The sequence below is a fragment of the Cyprinus carpio genome, chromosome A18, assembly GCF_018340385.1.
Source record: "Cyprinus carpio isolate SPL01 chromosome A18, ASM1834038v1, whole genome shotgun sequence".
In the NCBI taxonomy this organism is placed as follows: Eukaryota; Metazoa; Chordata; class Actinopteri; order Cypriniformes; family Cyprinidae; genus Cyprinus; species Cyprinus carpio.
The window spans coordinates 11126742-11142948 of record NC_056589.1 but is presented as its reverse complement, the minus strand read 5'-3'; the positions used below and the strand labels follow the sequence as shown (position 1 = coordinate 11142948).

The 16207-nt window shown below is 39.2% G+C and overlaps 1 long non-coding RNA gene across 1 annotated transcript; it reads left to right on the top strand.

Annotated features, from left to right (window-relative positions):
• Positions 1–2454: 2454 nt before the first annotated feature.
• Positions 2455–3941, top strand: LOC122148565. Its single transcript, XR_006162454.1, has 3 exons — positions 2455–2753; positions 2839–3120; positions 3225–3941. It is a non-coding gene; the product is annotated as an uncharacterized LOC122148565 (long non-coding RNA).
• Positions 3942–16207: the final 12266 nt, after the last annotated feature.

The window sequence follows — 16207 nt, the reverse complement described above, 5'->3', positions numbered from 1 at the left end:
CATTATTTGAATTAAATTAATTTGACAGACAGCATTCTGTCAACATCATTGGTCAACATCAGACAGCTGATGTTGACCAAGCTAGCGCCAACCAACGTAACCAGAGCTGCCAACTCTCAAGCATTCACCGTGAGACACACGCAATTGACTCTTTTCACACGCTTTCACGCCACACATCAATTTTCTCACGCACAGAAAAACCACGAAACAAAGAGGACACGGAGACCAACAGACTAGACAGAGCAGGTTAGTTATGATATAAAAAAATATCAGATTCTGTCAATTTTATGACGCAATTCAAACAATACAGTAACAAATGTTATGCCTAATGCCGGAAGTAGTCTCAGATCCCAAAATCAGCTAGCCAGTTGATCGCCAATGCATAACTTACTTCACCATCACTTTACATAACATCGTCAAAACTGTTGTAGTTTAGTTAAAAATGATAAAGTATTCTTAGCTGCACATATACAAGTGAAAATAGGGACAACATCTATTTAGAGTGTTACGTATGCTGCCCGCCTGATGCTTATTTAGCAGCATATATCAAGTTTGATTTTCATTAGCAAAAACTTGACCGCTCTGAATATAGTGAGTGAGTGCGCGCGCGCGCGGCCGGGGCGCTCTCTCTCTCTCTCTCTCTCTCTCTCTCTCTCTCTCTCTCTCTCTCTCTCTCTCTCTCTCGGGTTCATTATCATCGAAGACATTTCAAGCTTCTTAGGTAATGTTACATTTTAGCATCAGCTTGGTAGAGACGGGCTTTGGTAGATAACAGGTGAAAAACCGGATCGGATCTGTGGGTAAGTTATAGCTAGCTAATTATCAAACGCAGCTACGGTTAGCCATCGCTAACATTAGCACGTTTTTATCGAACAGCCTTCGATACATTTCTATGTTATAACTTCCCGAAAAAAATACGCAAACATATAAAACAAACTTCTAGCGAAATACTTACAGCATCTTACTTACCAATCCAAAAGAAATGTTGCAAGTTCGGAGTCGAACCTCATTTCTTTCAAGTCCATCAGTTGTCTCCAGCAATGGAAAGCAGTGCCGATGTTTACACTGGTTCGGCTCCTTTTCTTATCGGATTTGATTTGTGATTCCGAGCGCGGTTGTTTCCCTGTAGCGAGTGGTAGTGGTAGGTGTCTCTTGCCAAGGGCTTCAGCCATCCCTTCCGCTCTCTTCCCTGAACTGAAATGAAGTAGTGGGCTGTACTTTCCACACGATTGACATCAGGTTCAAGTACGCCCACAAGCCGTGCGAGTTATTCGTGTATTGCAGGTTGGCTGGTGGTTATGTTGCCCGCATACCGCCTCCCATGGCCGAAACTGGTATTACGACACCTGTCGGGCCTTGGCTAGTAATGCTAATGCTAATTAAGGTTGATATCTCTGCAGCACTATAACTTGACATTTTTTTAATGACATCATCGCCCTTATTTCTTCTCATTCTTTTGATGCGTTTAGGTCATTTTTTGGATATTTTTACCTCAATTTTTACACATGGCACCTTTAATGACAATTTACAGTATTTCTCTTTTTTTAACAGGGGAAAATTTCCTTATTATTTATACAGTATTTTTTCTGTTTTCTTAAATTGCATACAAATTCATGAAAAATTACAAACAATATCTGTAAATGAACAACTTGACTATTTTTTTAAAGGTGCTGTATGTAAGTTTTTGACTCTACTAAAGCATAAAAATACCATAATATTTTTGCAGATATTTAAGAAACATGCTAAGTTAACATACTTTTTTTTTTGTCTGAAAAAATGTTATAGTGTGTTTTTTTCTTTTTAGAATGTGTGTTTTGGGTGTGGTGTGTGTGTTTTTTTTTTTTTTTGTGAATCTCTCACAAGATGTGAGAGAAAACACATTTTAGAGTGTAGGGAGAACTCAGCCAGCGCAGCTTCTGAAGAGCAGCTGCACAGGTTCTGATGACTACACAACTGATCCACGATTGGCTGGATTCACTGATGACACCGATGACGTGCGTTTCAAGTTTATTGCGATGACTTCAGTTTCAGAAATTCTCATATGGACTTTTAAAACAGTTCAATACGTTTTTATGTCGTCTTCATCTTATAAATCATATTTATTAAATATTGTTTTACTGTATTTACTTTATTGTTAATATAGAGTTTGTGTATGTTTATTTTGTTTATCTTGTTGCTGAAACCTTCTTAAAAAACACATACCCACCAGGGAATTTTTTTATAGGTTACTTTTATCATTTTGTATTAGCAGAAACACCCATGTCATACTGCTAAAGTATATATCCAATATGTTATCTTGTTTTGGAAGACACCCTTCCAAAACACCACTTATACACACATCTTAAACGCGTGTTAATACCATTAATACATAGAAATACTTAATCACTAAATCATGAAAACAATGGAAATCACTGATACAAATGTTGAGCCAAAACTTAAAATGGTAATTGCAATTGTTGCTAACTATAAGTAATAATGAATGGAACAGGTGTTGGCTATGGTCCCATGGTTCCTTTGGATATATAAAGAACCTGCATTACCCTGTGTAACACACAACAAAATGGACAACGTAACCATTAATGTGTTAGACAGCAAAGGCAATGTTGTCATGCTAACGGTTTCCAAGGACATCGCTGAAAGGATGCAAAAAAGTCACCAATGATTTGTGCAAGTGTTTTATTTATCATTTATTCCCCCAGATCAAATGTTCCTTTCCTCTGTCATGGAGAAAGTATCAGCTGTTGAAACAAAAGGTACACATTTACTTAATGAACAAGAATATACAGGAAATAATTCTTGAGTGACACTGACCACATCTACAATGTTCTCTCCAAACAGCTCTCCTCAGTGGCCCAGCTTGTGCTGCAAAGCTTCTCCAACCTCCTATTCCATGTCCCACTACCTCCACTAGGTCGCCGACACCCCTAAACCTCAGTTTTGTGAAACCACCATCCACCAGCCAGTGCCCCATTACTACCACTAGGCCCCCTGTACTACTTACCTCCACTGTCAAGGACCCACCACCTTCCACTCTGCAACCTGGTGCAGTGTGTGGAAACCCTTCAGCATCCATTCAACCTTCATTCCCTTCCTTCCAGTCAGACAGGCATGAATCTCAAGGTATTGCATCAAATACTGTAAGGAAGATAAATGGCAATACTGTTGTTAAATTACATAATTTTCTTTGTTGATCTATTTCTCTCCTTATCCCCTCCATTTTACAGAAATAACACATACAATGACACTATTTCTACTGGACCTTACAAAAACTCATCAGCACCTTTATTTTCGGAACAAAATGGCATTCTATAAAAAATACAAAACTTATTCTCACTAAAGGGCTACAACTTGTCAAGTGAGAAAATTCGAAAAAAAACTAGCAAACATGTTAACTACTTATAAGAGAGTGAAAGACAGGCGCCGTGCAACTGGGGAAGGGAAGATCACCTGGGAGTACTATACAGTAAGTTGAAGACTGCTTTACTTTGTTTCTGAAATAACATTGTCATGTGTTACAAGACTGAAACATTGGTCATTTTCATTTTACATCCACCCCCACCAGCTAATGGATGAGTTATTTGGGTCATCGGGGATCGGTACTGCACCACCTGGCACCATTCACTCCACACCTCTGGGTTTGGAAGAGACCTCTTCCACAAGCAGGCCCACAACGTCTTCTCTTCAAGAACAGCCGGTAGGTGCTAGTATGGATGAACAGCCAGGAACTGCTACCATACAAAATGCAAACATCACAAGAAGGCAAAGACGACCACAACCCTTACAATTCCTGGACGCTTATGAAGAGCATGCAGAGAGAAGGACTGCTGTGCTTGAGTCCCTGGTAAGGCCAGATCTGGAGTGATGGCGGCGACTTAAGGAGAGGCGGAGAAGGTCCTTCGAAAAAAAGATGGTGACCAGCTTGGGGAACAATTGTGGAGGAGCTAAAAAAACATGGGGAAAAGACAAGAGCAAATTATGCATCTATTACAGAACCCACATAAACCCCAATAAAATTATAATCTAAAGATGTTATCTCTTTTGATTTACACCCTTCCCCAAATTGTCCTATGTTTTTTTTTTCCCCAAATAACAATTTCTAATGACAAACTAATTTTGTTCAATAAAACAAATTTCTTTATTTCAACACAAAATTTGTTTGTTTGTTTTATCATTTGTTGAATATTTCTGAACATTCAAATCTTTACTTTTCATCTTTTGTTTTGTAAGTATACACATACAAGTTATATCTGGCCACAAATCTGGTCTCTATAATGACATGCATTAGTGTTGTGGGGTTGCTGGGGGTATGGTTCATCATCAACACCATCACCTACCACAACAACTTGATCACTTGGCTCTAAACAAAGATTATGCAAAATGCAGCAGGCTGAGACTGCTGAGCTGATATTAGAAATGCTTCTCATTTGCAGGTAATGGAGCCTCCTAAACTTAGATTTTAGAATGCCAAATGCATGTTCAATGACCACGCGAGCTGCATTGAGCTTTCTGTTAAAATATCTTTGCCTAGCAGACAAGTGGCCATTGTCTCTATAAGGCCTCATAAGTTGAGGCAACAAAGGGTAGGCAGAATCCCCAATTATGTGCATTCCCTGTGGAACAAGTGAATGAGGATCTTCTTCAAGAACACGACAAACTTCTGTGAAGCGAAATGCTCTGGCATCATGCCAACTCCCAGGGTGACCCACACTAATGTGACAGAAGCGCCGCTGACTGTCACAAAACCCAGTTAAATTTACAGAATAAAACTGTTTCCTATTCATGTATGCTAGGGGATTATCACAGTGGGGTCTCATTATAGGAATGTGACACCCATCTACTGCACATACAGTGTTAGGGAAACCTGCTGTGTCAAACCCTAACTTTGACATATCCAGCCTTTGACCTCTGGGCCAGGATATGTGGTGTGCCATGTATGTGTTAATATTGTAACAAAACTCATGGAGATGCTTGGCAAGAGTGGATTTTGACATGTTAAATCTATCTGCCACCCACGATATGACTCCTGATTCACCAATGTCCAAAGGCAGGCAAGAACACTGTTCGTGAGTGGCAGTTTGGTCTGTTGTAAATTCATATACACAGGACCAAGGATAGTGATGACATCCTGCAAAGGTAGAAAAATAGGTAATCAAGACAACATGCTAACACTTGTAATAGTTCAATGAATTTTATATTAACCAGTCCAGTTCAAACACTCCACTTGTTCTCTGGAAAGCCTGAAATGACTTCTAAATTCTGAGAGACTGTAGAGAGGGACAACATCCTCCACAAAATTGTCTATTTTTGGAACCATTCTACAAGAGGAATTGTACTCACTATATACAGTACATGTAGCCTACCTGAACACACATGTAACATTAGTCAAACATTTATTATCAGTGTTTTATGTTGAATAGGGATTTTAATTAAATAATTAGTCTATACAGAAGTGTTAAAATTTGAGTAAAACTCAATTATTTATTTGTCAGAATGAGTGTCTCTCTCTAATTAAACCAAAATAATAACAATTATTGTTAAAAGGCAAGCAACAAGAGCTATTGATTACAAAAAACACCCATTATATCATTGCAAAGACTTTAGACTTTCGATACAGTATTTTTATTCAACATATAATTTTCCGATTCTAGGTATAGGTCTAGTAACTTTAAAGCTAAATTGATAATGTGTCTATAATTTGTTTAAAAATATACTTTTTACATTTAACCTTTACTCACCTTCGTTGCTCATCGTGCTCAATGTATTGCAAAAATAATGGATTTTCTATTGCTTCCAGCTCGTCTGCGATCAAGTAAGCAAAACGCCACGTGATCTGCCATGACTGACGTATTTGCAGCAAACTACGGGAGCCACAACGTGTCCGGCTTCATATCTCCGTTTGCAGCTCCTCCCCACCTGCACGCGGCTACTCTCGCCGATCGGTTGCATCCAGCCGCAGCCGATGTCGAACACACCTATTGTTTGTTTTAGGCATGTGTCTTGTTCCCCATTGGTTTGTTTTTGTCATGTGACCTGTATTGTTTGTTATAAGTAGTCATGTTTTTGCCATTGTGCCTTGTCATGTATTAATGTTGTAACCTGCTGTTGGTGAGTCTAGTCTGTTTCTCCCTTACCCCCTTAAGTTTTTTCAAGTGTGCTATTAGTATATTTCTTTTAAACTAAAAATAGGAAAGTATGCTTTTAGTTTACTTTTTATGTACTTCTCAGAAATGGGCTTTATGTACTTCTCAGAAATATACTTAAAATGACATTTAAGTATACTTGACTTATACTTACAAAAAAGTCTAAATATACTTGAACTATACTTAAGTATACTTAATAAAATAAACTTGAAGTATACTACTTTTTGGTAAGGGCTGTCAAGTCTGTTTCATGCCTCGTCAAGTCAAGTCAAGTCAAGTCAAGTCAAGTCTTCGTTTCTTGTTTGGATTATGTTTGGATGTTTTGGATTACACATTGTAAATAAACTGCGTAGCGTCACTACGCTCGCCTTCAGTGGACTCTTTACAGAATACACGACCTCAACCATGAACCCAGCAGTCTTTCATCTTTCTCAACCTCCATCAGGGAAGTCAGACCATTGAGGACTCAGTGCTTCCAGTAATGGCGGTCGCCATTTTGAGCGTTTGGGCTGCACACTGCGCTCCAGAGACCTCTCCTGTCCACGAACTCTCTGCCTGTTCTGTCACGGCCAAGGAGGCCATCCACGAACTCTCTGCCTGTCCTGTCATGGCCAAGGAGGCTGTCCATGAACTCTCTGCCTGTCCTGCCACGGCCAAGGAGCCCATGCACAAACTCACTGCCTGTCCTGTCATGGCCACGGAGGCCGCTCATGAATTCACTGTCTGTCCTGTAACGTCCACTGAGGCTGCCAAAGAACTCACGGTCTGTCCCGTCACAGCCAAGTGGTCTGTCCATGTCTCTGCTCCACTATGGTTTCCTGCTCTGCGGGCACCGCCTGGCCACCCCACTCTGCCTACACTACCATGGCTCCCCACTAGGCCTGCACTACCATGGTTCCCCGCTAGGCCTCCACAGCCATGGCTCCATACTGCTCTGGATCTGCTCCATGGCCCAGGTCCCCCTCAGCTCCATTGTCTGTCACTGCTCCACGGCCCAGGTTCCCCTCTGCTCCATTGTCTGTCATGCTTCCCTTGCCCTCTTGTCTTCATGCTTTTAGTTCCTCTTGTTCATTGTGTCATGTTCTGATTGGTTTATTGTCTTGTCATGTGATTATCAGTTCTGTTTACTCATTGGTTGTTTTAGTCATGTGTCTTGTTCCCCATTGGTTTGTTCTTGTAATGTGACCTGTATTGTTTGTTATAAGTAGTCAAGTTTTTGCCATTGTGCCTTGTCGTGTATTAATGTTGTAACCTGCTGTTGGTGAGTCTAGTCTGTTTCTGTCAAGTCTGTTTCATGCCTCGTCAAGTATGTTTATGTCAAGTCAAGCCCAGTCCAAATTTAAAAATATCAGAGAGTTTTGTCACCCGGCCCCTCCTCCTCAGAGTCACAGCATTTGACTATCCCTGCATCTCAAGTCTAGTCAAGTCTTCATTTCTTGTTTGGATTATGTTTGGATGTTTTGGATTACACATTGTAAATAAACTGCACTTGGGTTCTCACTACGCTCACCTTCAGTGGACTCTTTACAGTGTCTCAATGTGGCTACTTATACTATGCTCTTAAAGTATGTACTCTTCTGGTGAAGAAAAAGTACACACTTTTGAGTGTGTAGTAGAAGACTAGGCAAGCTTTGGGACATACTATAACGTCATACAATTGCGTGTTTAAAGCTCTGTCGCACCTGTTACATTCACACTGTCACTGTAAACTGGCCTGTCAATCATTTTATCACAGTTAACATCCTCCACATTTCATTTCTTTTAACTTTCTACTGTACTAGAGAGAAAATAAGTAGCTCGTTGATCTCCCAGGTCTTTCATGCGGGTTTCAGCAAAATTATGCATTTAAAATTTAACCCATTGGTGCTTATTTCACATGCTGTTGAAACTGAAATGCTGGTTAACACTAATAATTTTTTTCTTCGTTAAATGTTGATTATTTGTAAAGCACCCCTCTCTACCTAACCGTTGATTGCGCGCATCCGCAATTTGTAGTTTTTCGAACATCCTAGAGTGTGCACTGTAGAGAAAATAAGTAGCTCGTTGATCTCCCAGGTCTTTCATGCGGGAACTCTGCTCTGAACTGAATCCTTCGCCAAAGCACAGTCGATTGTGGGCAATTTTAGGAATTTGAGTGTGCTTTTGGGATATTCTTTTCATACTATGCTTTGGGACACACTTATTCTAATCTCACATACTATTTAGGATGGATAGTATGAACATTGAGATGCAGGGATAGTCAAATGCGTGTGCGTCAAGTCTGAGGAGGAGGGGCCGGGTGACAAAAACCCTCTCTGATATTTTAAATTTGGACTGGGCTCATCGCTCTGAAAAGCAAGGTGTGCTGTGATTGGGCAGCTATCTCAAGTGTGCGACGGAAATGTTACGCCTCTTAACATATTGAGATGCCTTGTCTGGCTAGAGTGATGAGACATAAACATAAAACCAATTATAAACGTGATATAAACATGATTTCTAGTCGTGTCTTCTTTTGGAAGGCAAAAACAAAGTAGTTTCACTTTCAAAATGAAACAGCGTCACACACCGCGGCCTTGAATGAGCAGAGGCCAGAGGCCTAGAGTGAGCCACGGCCGGCTTGAGTGAGCAGAGGTGGGTGGCTTGAGGCGGATTCTATGAAGGAGCGTACCTTGTGCTTGCGGCAACCACATGTGACGACCCCGGCTGGACTCACGGTGAAAGCCGATTCGGCGATCCACAGTGCAAAGTTGATGTATTTCCATGACGAAGCGGATATCGTCCTCTTTTGGAAGGCCAAACAAAGTAGTTTCGCTTTCACAGTGAAACACACAGCATCTATACGACATGGCGGCCACGGCAACAACAATACTACAACAAGAATAAAAGGTACACCTTCTTTTTCTGCATGAACATCTGGGCAGCATTATGCAAATCTTCCCACATAGTGACGTAGAGATGTGGGGGTGTGTTAGAACGAGCCGTTTTAGGGGGGCGTGGACGAGTCTTAACTTTCATAAAGAATAAAGATCTCTTTGGATTTGAGACTTTAGTCTTTGCAACTTTACAGATCTTCTTTATTCACCAAGAGCTTGTAACACTCCAAAGAGAAGGAAAAATTTGAAGTAGCATCATATGACCCCTTTAAGGATTATATCATTAATGTCAAATTACAGTAATTCTTTTTTTATATGGGAAAATTACCTTATTATTTATACAGTATTTTTATCTGTTTTCTTAACACAAATTTGTGTAAAATTACAAACAATAACTGTATTTAAGTATTATTCCATTAATGTCAAATTACAGTAATTCTCATTTTTTATACAAAAAATTACTGTATTACTTATACAGTATTTTTTGTTTTCTTAAATTATGTACAAATTTACGTAAAATTACAAAAATAATCTGTAATTAAATAATGTAGATCATTATATTAAAGGTTTATGTCCATAACTAACAATGTAATGTTCTTTCTTGTAATTTTAAAGAAAATCTTATTAGTTTTATATTTAGCTGTATTTTTACAAACAAAATTTTATATAGAATAGAAACAGAATATATATAGAATAGAAAATCATCCTTAAAATCCACAAATCATGTAACCGTGCTGTTTTATTTTAATAAAGAAAAAATCAACCAATAAAGAGTGAGTGTATAAAGTATACAGTCAATAAGAGGAACGCAACATACAGACAAGTGTAATCACAATAATGTATTGCAGAAATATGGGGAAAGAATTGCTGCTTGATTCCAAATAAATAGATTGCAATCCATAGCTAAATGTAAAGAGATTAACAAACATTAAACATATTGAAAAATAAATAGAATGAGATCAGGGCTGGACTGGGACAAAAAAATCTGCACTTGCATTTTGTTCCAGGCAGCCCACCACCACTTCTCTCTCTCTCTCTCTCTCTCTCTCTCTCTCTCTCTCTCTCTCTCTATATATATATATATATATATATCAGTCAAAAGTTTTTGAACAGTAACATTTTAATGTTTTTTAAAGAATTATTTTCTGCTCACCAAGCCTGCATTTATTTGATCTAAAATACAGCAAAAGCAGTAATATTGTGAAGTATTTTTACGATTTAAAATAACTGTTTTCTATTTGAATATATTTTAAAATGTCATTTATTCCTGCCCCTGATAGCATACAGAGTTCTGGCAATGGCAGAGGTCATTTGGGCCAGATTTGGCCCACACACATCAAGCCGGTTTTAGTCACATTGTGGTTATTGTATGTGGGCCAGATCTGTCTCATCTGTGACAACCCGGTTTTAGGTTGAGTTCTGGCTTGTTGTATGTGGGCCAGAGCTGGCCCATGTGTGACAAACCGGTTTTAGGTTGAGTCCTGGCCAGATGTGGCCCATGTGTGACAAACCAGTTTTATGCCATTTTCCGGGCACACGTCCTGGCAGATTTCTAAATTGCCTAAAATAACCAGGTGTTGGCTGTTTGCACTGTGCAGATTGATCATTATATGACATTTAAATAGCTTGAGAGCTATGGAGAGCAGAGCAGATGGCTCCTTATGCTCCTGATATACACATACTGTATATATACACATATATATACACACACATATACATATATATAGTGGCGGGGTGGAAGGATCACACAACAAGGTGAGCCTTAGGTGTGGCCGATCAGGCCTGAGTGCTCGTGAGCAGGCGCTCCTTGTTACTTCCAGGGTAACGCTGATGTGGAACCGGGACGCTCGTCACTATATACAAAATTATAAACGCAACACTTTTGTTTTTGCCCCCATTTTTCATTAGCTGCACTCAAAGATCTCAAAAGACTTTTTCTATATACACAATTGGCCTATTTCTCTCAAATATTGTTCACAATTCTGTCTAAATTTGTGTTAGTGAGCACTTTTCTTTTTTGAAGATATTATATGTGGCTCACAGGTGTGGCATATCAAGATGATGATTAGACAGCATGATTATTACACATGTGTGCCTTAGGCTGGCCACAATAAAAGGCCACTCTAAAATGTGCAGTTTTACTGTATTCAGTATTTCTCAGAGGGCGGGCTTCAAGTATAACTCGTTTTAAGTAATGGTGCTTCATACTGTATAACATTATCCAGAGAAACAAGTGCTAATGACAAATCCCCTGTGATGTTTGTACTGGCTACTCTATACAGGCCACCAGGGCACTATACAGACTTTATTAAGGAATTTTCTGATTTTATATCCGAGTTAGTGCTGGCTGCAGATAAAGTTTTAATTGTTGGTGTTTTTAATATCCATGTTGATAATGAAAAAGATGCATTGGGATCAGCATTTATAGACATTCTGAACTCTATTGGGGTTAGACAACATTGTCGAAATCATACTATAGATCTAATACTATCGCATGGAATTGATGTTGATGGTGTTGAAATTATGCAGCCATTTTGCATTATTGACACACTATTTTCGTAATTAATGTTGTTCAGTTGCTTTGACATGATCTGTATTGTTAAAAGCGCTATATAAATAAAGGTGAGTTGACTTGACACATATGCACACACAACGCGCAAAACTCCGCATTTGAACAGTCAACAAAAAATACTTAAACTAATAACAAAACATATTAACAGTAGCTGATTCAGAAGCACCAAACTGTCGTAGCAAAGTCAGAATTACTTCCTCTCCTAGGTTCACGTAACGGTCGTCCATAAAATACGCTGCTGTTCTTTTAAAGATCTTAAAGAATCTTAAAGATTCCTAAATGCATCTACTTTCGGAAGGCCAAATAAAGTGCTTTTGCTTTCGCCTAGATACACACAGCATCTCCCTGACATGGCTGCTTCAACACTAAAGCCTAGCTCACACTACAGGATTTTTAGCCCGATTTAGCCCCGATTTCCCCCTCCTGAGAATCGGAGCAAACATCTTGTCGAGCACCTCGATCTGCCCCGGTGTTTGGCATGGATTATTTGGCAGTGTGAGGCATTCACCGATCAAATCTTGCACCTCCCGATCTGCTCGCACGCAAATCGGGGCAGGATTTAAATCGGGATGATGGCTATATGATTATGTCAGTACTTTCACAGCTAATGCACAAAACCGCAAAACAGCTGATGTACGGCTTCGTTGGATATTGGAGATAGAGGAAACTGTCTCTTGACATTTTGTAGTAACACGACTTTATAGTCAAGTCAAGTCAAACAAAAAAGATTGCGTCAAAGAAACTGAACAACATTAATTAGGAAAACAGTGTGTCAATAATGCAAAATGACAGTTAAAGGCAGTTCATCATTGAATTCAGTGATGTCATCATTCAGCTCAGTTCAGTTTAAATAGTATCTGTGCAATAATTTGCAATCAAGTCAACGATATCGCTCTAAATGAAGTATCCCCAACTAAGCAAGCAAGAGGCGACAGCAGCAAGGAACCAAAACTCCATCGGTGACAGAATGGAGAAAAAACCTTGGGAAAAACTAGACTCAGTCGGGGGAGCAGTTCTCCTCTGACCAGACGAAATCAGCAGTTCAATTCCAGGCTGCAGCAAAGTCAGATTGTGCAGAAGAATCATCTGTTTCCAATGGTCTTGTCCGGGTGGTCATCTGAGACAAGGTCTTTACAGGGGATCTGTCTCTGGGGCTCTAGTTGTCCTAGTCTCCGCTATCTTTCAGGGCTGTAGAGGTCCTTTCTAGGTGCTAATCCACCATCTGGGCTGGATACATACTGGATCCGGGTGACTGCAGTGACCCTCTGACTTGGAAACAGACTGGATCTGGTGGCTACGGTGACCTCGGAATAAGAGAGAAACAGACTAATATGAGTGTAGATGCCATTCTTCTAATGATGTAGCAAGTACATCAGGTGTTATGGGAAGTGTTCCCGGTTCCGGTTTACCTAATTAATGCAGCCTAAAAATCCTTTAACAGATTTGGATATTAGAAGCGTATTAGTATGTTATGTGTAAGCCAGGTTAAAGAGATGGGTCTTTAATCTAGATTTAAACTGCAAGAGTGTGTCTGCCTCCCGAACAATGTTAGGTAGGTTATTCCAGAGTTTGGGTGCTAAATAGGAGAAGGATCTGCCGCCCGCAGTTGACTTTGATGTTCTAGGTATTATCAAATTGCCAGAGTTTTGAGAACAGAGCAGACGTGGAGGACTATAATGTAACAAGAGCTCGTTCAAATACTGAGGTGCTAAACCATTCAGGGCTTTATAAGTAATAAGCAAGATTTTAAAATCTATACGATGTTTGATAGGGAGCCAGTGCAGTGTTGACAGGACCGGGCTAATATGATCATACTTCCTGGTTCTAATAAGAACTCTAGCTGCTGCATTTTGGACTAACTGGAGTTTGTTTACTAAGCGTGCAGAACAACCACCCAATAGAGCATTACGATAGTCTAACCTTGAGGTCATAAACGCATGGATTAACATATCTGCATTTGACATTGAGAGCATTGGCCATAATTTAGATATATTTTTGAGATGGAAAAATGCAGTTTTACAAATGCTAGAAACGTGGCTTTCTAAGGAAAGGTTGCTATCAAATAGCACACCTAGGTTCCTAACTGATGACGAAGAATTGACAGAGCAGCCATCAAATCTTAGACAGTGTTCTAGGTCATTACATGCAGAGCTTTTAGGTCCTATAATTAACACCTCTGTTTTTTCAGAATTTAGCAGTAAGAAATTACTCATCATCAAGTTTTTTATATCGACTATGCATTCCGTTAGTTTTTCAAATTGGTATGTTTCGCCAGGCTGCGAAGAAATATAGAGCTGAGTACCATCAGCATAACAGTGAAAGCTAACACGGGTTTCCTGATGATATTTCCCAAGGGTAACATGTAAAGCGTGAAGAGTAACGGCCCTAGTACTGAGCCTTGAGGTACTCCATACTGCACTTGTGAACGATATGATACCTCTTCATTCACTGCTACGAATTGATGGCGGTCATATAAGTACGATTTAAACCATGCTAATGCACTTCCATTAATGCCAACAAAGTGTTCTAGCCTATGCAAAAGAAAAGTGTGGTCAATAGTGTCGAACACAGCACTATGATCCAATAGCACTATTAAAAGAGATACAACCACGATCAGATGATAAGAGCAGGTCATCTGTAACTCTAAGGAGAGCAGTCTCAGTACTATGATACGGTCTGAATCCTGACTGGAAACCCTCACAGATGCCATTTTTCTCTAAGAAGGAATATAATTGTGAGGATATTACTGTACCTTTTCTAGTATCTTGGACAGAAAAGGGAGATTCGAGATCGGTCTATAATTAACTAGTTCTTTGGGGTCAAGTTGTGTTTTTTTGATGAGAGTGCTTAATAACAGCCAGTTTGAAGGTTTTGGGGACATATCCTTATAACAATGAGGAATTAATAATAGTCAGAAGAGGATCTTTGACTTCTGGAAGCACCTCTTTTAGGAGCTTAGATGGAATAGGGTCTAACATACATGTTGTTGGTTTAGATGATTTAACAAGTTTATACAATTCTTCCTCTCCTATAGTAGAGAATGAGTGGAACTGTTCCTCAGGAGATCTATAGTGCACTGTCTGATGTGATACTATAGCTGATGGCTGCATGGTTACAATTTTATCTCTAATAATATCGACTTTAGAAGTAAAGTAGTTCATAAAGTCATTACTGCTGTGATGTTGGGAAATGTCAACACTTGTTGATGCTTTATTTTTCGTTAATTTAGCCACTGTATTGAATAAATACCTGGGGTTATGTTTGTTTTCTTCTAAAAGAGACAAAAAAATTATCAGATCTAGCCATTTTTAATGCTTTTCTGTAAGATAGGTTACTTTCCTGCCAAGCAATACGAAAAACCTCTAGTTTTGTTTTCCTCTAGCTTCACTCCATTTTCCGGGCTGCTCTCTTTAGGGTGCGATTGTGCTTATTATACCATGGTGTCAGACTGTTTTCCTTAACCTTCCTTAAGCGTAAAGGAGCAACTGTATTTAAAATACTAGAAAAGATAGAGTCCATAGTTTCTGTTACATCATCAAGTTGTTCTGAAGTTTTGGATATGCTAAGGAATTGGGATACATCAGGAAGATAACTTACAAAGCAGTCTTTTGTGGTAGAAGTGATGGTTCTACCATACTTGTAACAAGAAGTAGATTTTACAGTTTTAGCTATATGAAGTTTGCACAAAACTAAATAATGATCTGAGATATCATCGCTTGGCTGCATAATTTCAACACCATCAACATCAATTCCATGTGACAGTATTAATCTCTAGAGTATGATTTCGACAATGAGTAGGTCCTGAGACGTGTTGTCTATCCCCAATAGAGTTCAGAATGTCTATAAATGCTGATCCCAATGCATCTTTTTCATTATCAACATGGATATTAAAATCACCAACAATTAAAACTTTATCTGCAGCCAGCACTAACTCGGATGTAAAATCAGCAAACTCTTTAATAAAGTCTGTATGGTGCCCTGGTGGCCTGTATACAGTAGCCAGCACAAACATCACAGGGGATTTATCATTAACATTTGTTTCTCTGGATAATGTTATATTAAGCACCAATACTTCAAACAAGTTATACTTGAAGCCTGCCCTCTGAGAAATCCTGAAAACATTGTTATAAATTGAAGCAACACCTCCCCCTTTACCTTTTGGACGTGGCTCATGTTTATAACAGTAATCTTGGGGTGTAGACTCATTTAAAATAATGTAATCATCAGGTTTTAGCCAGGTTTTTGTCAAACAGAGTGCATCTAGATTATGATCAGTGATCATATTATTTACAAAAAGTGTTTTCGTAGAAAGGGACCTGATATTCAATAAGCCAAGCTTTATCATTTGTTTATCCGTATTGCATCTGTTTTTTATTTGTTGAACCTGAATTAAATTGTTGCTCTTAAATTGGTTTGAACGTTTTTTGTATTTTTTAGCCCAGGGAACAGACACAGTCTCTATAGTGTGATATCTAGGTGAAAGAGTCTCTATGTGCTGAGAATTAACTGACTTCTGTGACGTGAGGCGGCTAGCAGACGGTCGGTTTAGCCAGTCTGTCTGCTTTCTGACCTGGGCCCCAGTTAGTCAAGTACAAACTCTAAGACTATGTGCCATATTTCTAGAGAGAAGAGCGGCACCACCC